This window comes from Tigriopus californicus, chromosome 8 (genome assembly GCF_007210705.1).
Source record: "Tigriopus californicus strain San Diego chromosome 8, Tcal_SD_v2.1, whole genome shotgun sequence".
In the NCBI taxonomy this organism is placed as follows: Eukaryota; Metazoa; Arthropoda; class Copepoda; order Harpacticoida; family Harpacticidae; genus Tigriopus; species Tigriopus californicus.
The window spans coordinates 8,419,681-8,428,818 of record NC_081447.1 but is presented as its reverse complement, the minus strand read 5'-3'; the positions used below and the strand labels follow the sequence as shown (position 1 = coordinate 8,428,818).

Genomic DNA, 9,138 nt, shown 5'->3' with positions numbered 1-9,138 from the left:
GTGGCTGAAAATGCACCGCAATAAACAAGGCAAAAACCCTCTGCCCAAAAGCCGCGGTTTCAATTCCCTCTGTCGGAAGCTTCGTTTGCCAGCAGAATCAAGGGATTGTGACCATACTGGGCTGTTGGCAATTTGCCAGTTTGGTTGCCAACATACATGTCCCTTGAGCTTAACGGAGGGTGCAATCAAATAATAATAATCCAATGGAATTTGGTTGTGCATGAGTGAATCAAAAGCGCTCTGTTTCGGTTACCTGCCATTTGCATTTTTTAAATTGCTGTTGCTTTCAAAACTGTTCTTACAGCCCGTAGTCATTACTTTGCGCTGACTTGTCATTAATTTGTCTTTTAATTTTTTTTTTGTTTTTTTGGTGCGGACTTCCTTACCGCTACCGGGATTTGAATCCCAGCAGTTGAAGACGAGAAGATTATTTATTATACTTGACTTTTATTTATATATATTATTTGATCGACCAACGAATTGGAGTTGGCTGATCTGGCTAATCCTTGAATATAAGGTTGATCCGGAATTTTAGTCAAAAACTTGTCCAAGTCTGACTTAAATCTTGCTACTGGATCAACCCCTACATAAACCCTACGAATATTTGAGGGCAGCAAATTGAACAATGAAGGAGCCCGAGAAAGAAGAGAGTTGGACTTCATTGTTTTAACTAGCCTGGATTCTCGAGGGCTTGAAGGTGCTCTCAAAACGCACATTAAGCCTCTACGGTCACTACAATTGACCCTAAATCCTGGGTTGGGACAAAGCTCATGAATGCTTTTGAAAACGTACAATATCAGATACCTTTCGTACCTTCTCTGAGTACTGTACAATCCCAACCTTTCTAACCTCTCCCAATACGAGAGCTCTCTCATATCTTCAATGTTCCTAGTAAAACATCTTTGGACCTGCTCGAGCTTTTGCAAACCTGCTGAACTAATTGGAGCCCAAATGGGAGAGGCATATTCAAGATGCGGCTGAACAATCGACTTGTACAGAGTTAGCATCGTGACACTATCTCTGGACTTAAACGTGCGATATATCCAACCACATGTTTGAAAAGCCTTACCAACTTTGAACTGGATATGCTCATCGAACTTTCCATTATCTTGGAGGACTACACCTAAATCCTTCATGGATGAGACCTGCTCAATGTCCTTACCTTCATCATCTAATAGTGGAGTGTCTAATGGCGTCGACCCAAAGGTCATTGAACGGAATTTCATTCCATTCAAGGCCATGTTACTCGCAGCAACCCAGGAATAAATTTCGTCTAGGACCTTTGCCAGACAACCAGAATCCTGACCATTCCTACCAACTACCAATTTTGTATCATCAGCATAAGAAGAGATACTGACATTACTACTACCAAGCTTCTGAAGCGGAGCAATGAAGATGATGAAAAGGAGAGGACCCAAAATGGAGCCCTGAGGGACACCCGACTTGACATCATGTATGTCACTAAGGGATCCCTCAACCTTAACTAATTGTTTCCTACCACAAATGAAACTTCTTAGCCAATTGAGAACCTTGCCTTGGATCCCAATCTCATGGAGCCTGTTAACTAAAAGGCCATGATCTACCTTGTCAAAGGCCTTGGCAAAGTCGAGATAAACTACATCGACTGATTCATGGCTCTCCAGTCCCTCAATAACCTGCTCTATATGCTCAATCAGTTGGGTAACCGTGCTAAAATGTGCTCGGAACCCATGCTGGCTAGGAGGAAGGACTTCATGTATATCAAGAAATTCAACAAGTTTGAACTTCATGATCTTCTCAAACACCTTCGCAATATTCGAAGTGAGAGAAATCGGCCTGTAGTTACTGGGGAGTGACTTATCTCCCCCTTTGAAAATTGGAACAACATGAGCTACCTTCAGAGAAGAGGGGAACTTGCCCTGGTCCAAGATGTAACGCATCAAGTACGAGAAAACAGGAGCAAGAACCTGTGAGCATCTCATCAGAAACTGAGATGTCACTCCATCAGGGCCAGGGGAGCTCGAGAGTCTCAAGTCCCTGATGGCCTCTAAAGCATCCTGATCTGTGACTACAAGATCATCTAAATGCTCAGCTTGACAAGCCTTGCCAGTCCCAACAAACTCATCAATAGAGCAATGGACTGTTGCTCCTAAACTCAGTGGAGTTGAAAACACACTAGAGAACTGATCTCCAAGTATGTTGGCCATAGTCCCTACATTGTCTATGGCTTCCCCATCGACCTCAAAAGGCCCTACAGGGTGTTTGATCTTTCTCTTAGAGTTTGCATAAGAGAAAAACGCCTTCGGATTCGACCTCACCTCTTGAACAACTCTACTTTCCTTGTTCAACTGATCTGTCTCAATGGAGGCCTTAATTCTACCTTGGATTAAATCCAACTTTCTTTGAAGGCTAGCCACAACTACTGGATTCAAAGTGCTCTGGAGCCTTTTTGCTAGTTTGCAACTCTTTTTGAACAAATTCTTCCTATACTTCGGAATTTTAGAATGTGCCCCGCCCTGTGAAACACATTCAGAGATTGCTAGACTGGAACAGACGTCCTCAAAAACTAGAATCATTTTGTCTAAGGCTACATCTATGGACGATTCCTTTTTCAGCATTGAAATAAGATCAAGCTCCCCTAACCTTTCTATAATCAACGGCCAATGTTCATCTTTGAATTTGAACTTAGCCAGACCGACCTTTTTGGCCGGTCTTACTCTAGAGCACGCCGGCTTTTGAGTAATGGTCGACCCTATCTCGAGAACATGATGATCTGACAGATTACTAGGTGTCACATGGACATACTGGATCAGATCAGGGTCATTGGAAAAAAACAAGTCAAGAACGCTATTCGCTCTGGTGGCTACACCAACATGCTGAGAGAGATTGCGCAAGATCGCAAATTCCTCCAGCTTTTCGAACGACTGAGACGTCGATTTCGAAATGGGAATATACCCATCTGGACTAGCCTCCCACTCTACAACGCTAGCCGGAAAATTGAAGTCCCCTACAAAGAAAACCTTTGAGCAAACTGACTGGTCCAACTCATTTCCTATGAATTTGAGAGCTGACAAGAACGAGCTTACTGAACAAGAGGGGGGCCTATATATTGTCGCAATGGACACATCAAGACCTTGAAGATGACAAACTAAGACCTCTACTTCTCCATTAGACATTTTTACATGACTAGTGTGCAGGTCATTTCTAACATATAGACATACGCCCCCATGCGGAAAAATGGGATTGTCAGGGCGTACTCTATCACATCGAACTAAATTGAAACCAACCATGGCCAGCTCTTCATCTAAGACCCCTGGTCGAAGCCAGGTTTCTGTCATGGAAATGAACGAGACCTGCCTATCTAAAGCTAGTTCCTCAAGAACCTTGATCTTTGTGCTGTCTTTTTTGGAAATAAGACAATGCACATTCAAATAAAGCCCTTTTATGGGCAGATAGCCCTTCGATGGACTAGAGCTATCAAATCTTTGACTAGGCTCTCTAACCTTAAAAAATCCTGTTTTTGGACAAAACTAACCTTAGGTGGAGGATAAGAGAACCTTTGAGGAGAGGGTAAAAGGGGAGGAGAAGAGGGAGAAGGAACTCTGGCCGCCACCTGAGCATACGATCTAAAAGATGCGTGGGGCTCATGGCGACCAGAGGGGGGCTTAGGGCTACAAAGTTTGGGCAGAAGAGAGGTTAAAGGAATTGAGGGTGAGGTTGTAGGAGAGGGAGGGGAACAAGGGGAGGGAAATAGGGAAGGAGAGAGGAAAGGGGTGGGGTAAGTCTGTTGAGAGACTTGACAATGAGGTTGAGACAACTGCTGTCTCTTCCTCCTAGTGCCCCTGAGATGGGCCTTTGTGCATTTGAAATTGAGGCATACCTTGTGCCTCAAAGATCTCATGCACATAAATGGGTGGAAAAAGCTACACCCCTGCTTGGAACAGCCCTTCTCATTGAATTTGAGAAGGCCAAACTCTCTAAGTTTGGGACACCATTCTGGGTAAGCCAGTTTACACCCTTTGCCTGCCTTTTTGCATTTCTATCGTTTATGGACATCGCAAATTTCGAGAGCATTCTCTACTATGCTCTCTTTGACCTCTTTGACTACAAGGGGCGTTTGAATCAAATCAAGAGTGTCAGTGCCTGTGTCCATTTTGCCTACACTTGACTGGTTCATCCCACAGTCAAGTAGTGGCTGGGTGTGACCAACCCAAGCTATTAAAGCTTCCATAATGAAAGGCTTATTGATTGAGGACGGAGTTTTCCCATCCAAAACCAGCTCAAGACAGTTCCTAGCCCCTTCAGAAAGTCCCTTCAACAAAGCTTCCATGGTTATTGGAAGCAAGGCTATTTGAGGGATCCTAATTGAAAAAAAACTGGAAACCTGAACAAAGAATATAAAGAAATATTCTGGAATCTTCCTTCAGTTTCGAGAGAAAAACCGTTAGAAATGAGCGAGAGGAAAATAAAAGATGAAATAAGTAAAAGAAGAAGAAGACAGAGCCAAGAGAGTCAAAGGGAGAAACCAGCGCGTGTGAATGAGAACCAGCTGTGGAGCAAGTAAACAACACACGTGCTAGTTGGAAACCAAGGAGGAACGTACTCCCTGGGGACAGACAGAAAGAAGAGAATAGGTGATTTCGCTAGGTTGGGGCTACCAACAGAGGACAAGAGAGAGATAAGAGTCGGTCGACAACGATGACCTACTTACTCTTGACTGACCAGCTAGCTAGCCTCAGCCAACATACACCAACTCGACTACAGGAACAAGCTAACATCAATGGAATGGAATCGAACAAAAGAAGGTTCTAGAACCCAATTTTGTATTGAAAATAGGAAACTAAACTGATTGTAAACAACTAGAAGAATCAACTACATTTACAAGTACATGAAATGAACAAACCAAACAATAAAAACAAAATGATCTACTCCTTAAGCCAAAATTACATGAAATAACCTAGAATTGGGATAAAAAATATTGATAGACGAAAAAAGTGAAATACGACATAAACATAAAAGATATAAGACTAAACTACTAGAGATAGGAAGAAATGAAAGCTAAAGAACAAAAGTGTCTTACCTTAAGCAGCCACGCGACCACTTACACAACACAACACACTCAGACCGGCCGTTTGAAAGGATCAGGAACAACAAAATGTTGCGACTGCTCTCAACAAAAGACGGGACCGAACTGAAAGACTGAATTTAAAACTTTTTCTTGATTTTGATCCCAAATCTTCGTTTCAGAGCAGATCTTTTTGTATATTTTGATTAGGCGTATGAGTTTCTTAGGTTTTAGCGCATATTTTGACCAGCTTTTATGCACATTTTATTTCATAAAATGGCCATTTTTTTCTGCATATTTTGGCCGTCTCTAGTGATCATTTATAAGACTTCTGAACAATGTTGAATGACACTAGAACAAGCAATTACTTGTGTTTTACCTTCATTCTTAAGATTATCTGAGATGACCACACATCAAAGTGCCCACAAACTTTGGGCTTCATTTGTTTGGCTGCCAAGCCTTTCCCTACGTTTTCCCCCCATCATTAAAAAGGCAACATAGTGCTCAAGGTTACTGAATCTTGTTTTTGTTTTCCATCTCCCAAACCTACATACACATGTGTACATAAACATTGTTTGAGAAAGTTGCTCAGCTTTTCTCCACAATTGTCAAACAACAAAAATCCAGCCCGCTGGCACTCTCTATCGTTCTGTTAATCTTTGGTCCGACCAGAATCTTCCAGGCTTCTGCTGGATGGATAAGGAACATCTCTTACTGTACTGCAAGTACAAAAGAAAAAGAAAGCGTTATCTAAATTGAAGCTACCGTCGACAGATATTAAGCGGTAGGATAGCATAAAGGTGTGGATAACATCAATGCCCTCCCTTTGTGAGTTGATGTAGCGGAAACATTTTACATCGACGAATATGGTTCGGGGGAAATCGATCGGATGTTACTTTCTCATCTGTTTTCAGAAACATTGGCAAAATTGGTGACACATCTGTTCTTTTTAAGTCTGCTCTAAATAAGCATGACAAAGTACAATGTTCTCTTCTTTAACGGAGTTACGTACATTATCATGGACGAACGAAGAAACTTGTTAAACCATTTGCTTTCAAAATTACCAATTTGTTGAATAAGATTCTACAACTCTTAGCTTCAATTATGTTACAGGGTAAGCGTCCAACCATTGTCTGTAAAGGAACAGTTGTCTCTTTAGTCTTGATGGTCATCACAAAGATGGACACGTTCGTTTCCAGCCAAAATCAAGGTTCTTGTTCAACGATCCATTTGACTGTTCTTTGTGAAGCCTCATCCAAGCTAACTTACACATTGCCTCGTGTCTTACAACCGGCTGCACTTTGGACAATGACTTATTGACGGTGGCTGGTTGGAGGCCCATGATTGTATGTACATTGCCCTGTGTCCTTGAATAGGATCGTCAAGATAACGTTGCTCAATGCGCCCCACGTACCATGAGCTAGACATCATTTCCAGCCTTTTTGGTCCAGAACTTTTGTCCACATCAGTCAAGGCTAAAGTATATTTTCTTTTTTTCTAAAACACTGACAATGTGTTAGAACCTTCAGTAATATTCGATATGTTTCATTTATAGCCACTGTACGGGATGACAAATCAACGGCGTGACTCACCCATGCGTACTAAAATATTTTCGGCACATACCTCTAAGACGATGAGCAGACCCGGATGATGAACATCATTCATCATTTACACATGATGAAACAGAACCTCACAATGTGCGGGACGTTCGACCTCGTTCTTGGATCACAAAAAATGCTGGGATAGTGTTATGGCCACTTCTTTGTTAAAGCATTCGCTTAAATCAAAGATTCTAGTTTAAATATATAGTAAATAATGTTACTTATTTTGGAACTTCTTAGTCGGTCATTAACCATTTTATGCTTCAATATATTCAATATGCAGACAACCTGGTTCTCTTGGCTGATTCAAATGTGGTATTGTAAAATGCTACCCATGCGCTTCAAGGTTACCTCAATCCGGTCAATACCATCAATATGAAGGCCATGGTTTTCCATAAAGGTAGTCTGTCTGTCTGTCTGCCTCCCTCCCATCTTCTTCTACATCGCCAAAAGTTCGATTGAAATCATCACCAAAATGGCTGTGTCGGTTTGACCTTCTCCATCAACTTTCATTTACCAGCCATCCCAACTCCACAAAAATCAAGGCCACAGCCAGGATCGGATACATCTAATGTACATTAGACGGTCTTCTTATCAAGAATCTTTCTTTTCCACTAACTGTCTAATTATTCCGGACTTACCTGACTTCAAATTGTCTCTACCGACTACATGAACCCGCCCTCAAATCCGCTGATCCGATCTTTACCAAGTTACTCAAGCGATACATGCGCGTCCTCTAATATGCCAATGATACATCCACGCATTTCATATGCGAAACCGAGCCCATAAAAGTGTATGGTAGAAATCTGACCTTTCCGAAGGTGATGTCCGGGCACAAGCTGTCCTTTCTGGTCAGGGAATTGTCTACATCCTACTTTCATTGGCCTGACATTTCGTTGAAATATTGGCAACCATGTACCTAAAGGCGGCTCCCCGCCCAATTCCACAATTCCATCAACGACGGAAGGTGAAATGGAACTTGTTCAATCTGGACAACCGCCTACTTTATAACAGCTAAGAATTTGATCATCTATCTCTTCTACCCTGTTTACGTTTTATCTGCTCTTCTCCTCTTCGGTTTTTATATGTACACTGAACTGCATACGTACTTAGCATCATAGTAAATTTTGATCACGTATTTTATTTATGTAACCATTTGACAGTGTTTGTTTTTTCTTTTTACATGGTCAACCATATTTGCATGGTGCTTGAACACTTGCTTTTGTAAAAATTGAAGTCATGACCAAGAGCGTCAACATAGCTAGCTATGTTTGATTGATTTACTTTTTCCATTACAAAACGACAGGCTTGGCAATACACGGTGGTAACCACAATTCTGATAAAGTTTTTGTGCAAGTGCCAAGACTTCTAATAACGATTTGCGTTGTAATTGAAACAAAAGGAACAACTTTGTAAAAAGCTATCTTGGACTTTTTGCATCAAATTTGACTACAAATTGCTCCGGTTATATGTAAAAGCATTTGCCAAAAAATATGATATATGCCTAACAAATAAATAAAAATATCTCACGTTTCTAAAGTTGATATAAAAACTCGAAAATAGTTTGCAATATAACTTAAAACTGACTTAATGTCAACATTTCATAACTTTAGAGCAATACTTTAACTTTAATGAAGCTTAATTTTGAATTTTGACAAAATTATATTAATCTTGAATAAAAAATCGCCAGAACAGAGAAGTAAATTATTGCAAAAAGTGACAAATTTGAAAATCTAATTGTCTCATTAAACTGGAACATGATATGAAAGTGTAGCTTTTGGCACCTAAGTAAAATGAAAGGCAATTTTACATTTTGTTGTAAATTTTAAGTGACATTTTTAGCTGCTGTTGGCTTTTACAGAAATCTTAAAGAAAATAGAAAAATATTACTTCTTGTTGTGTCATTGAAAAATAACTTGAGAATAACTTGAAACATAATTAGATAGGCCATTTCGATCTTTTCAAGTGCAAAACGCAAGTTTCAAACTGTAATAACTAAGTATCAGCTAAATAGAAGTTTTTGAAATCTTAGGTCAATACATAACTAAGAGTAAGTTTAATACTGATTGACTACGTTTGTACAATGATGCATTTTAATGTGCTTTAAGCGATTCAACACACTTATCAGAGCTAATTCTAAATATGTGTATTTCACCAAAGTTGTTTCTTTTGTCTCTTTGACAAAGAAAAACATATCTTGATGGCTTGGGATTTGAGCAAACACCTAATCAGAAAATGTAAATACCGTGTAATAAAGAATAATCAATGTCCCTTTTGGATGAAAGTGGAATGTTCAGATTTACGATAAAACAAATTTAATACCCAGTATCTGAGCACGGTGTTCAAAAAGTTTCCAGAGAAATTCCGAAAAACATCAATTCAATTTTGGAGCTCAAAAATGATAGGAACAACTTTGGTTTTATAGCTTATGCTATTTTAGCATGAAAAAATTGCATGTTCGTTTTTAGCTCCAAAACGTTCTCCATTCTATAA

General features: G+C 40.1%; 1 protein-coding gene across 2 annotated transcripts in view; it reads right to left on the bottom strand.

Moving 5' to 3' along the window:
• Positions 1–9,138, bottom strand: part of LOC131884840 (calbindin-32-like) — a 77,153-nt gene that overhangs the window by 55,747 nt on the left and 12,268 nt on the right. Inside the window, exon 2 of one of the 2 annotated variants that reach the window (XM_059232725.1) lies at positions 5,060–5,178. The exons of the other annotated variant lie outside the window; for it this stretch is intronic. The gene's annotated coding sequence lies outside the window, so the exon portion shown is untranslated. The remainder of the gene's footprint in view (positions 1–5,059; positions 5,179–9,138) is intronic. 2 annotated transcript variants of the gene reach the window in all.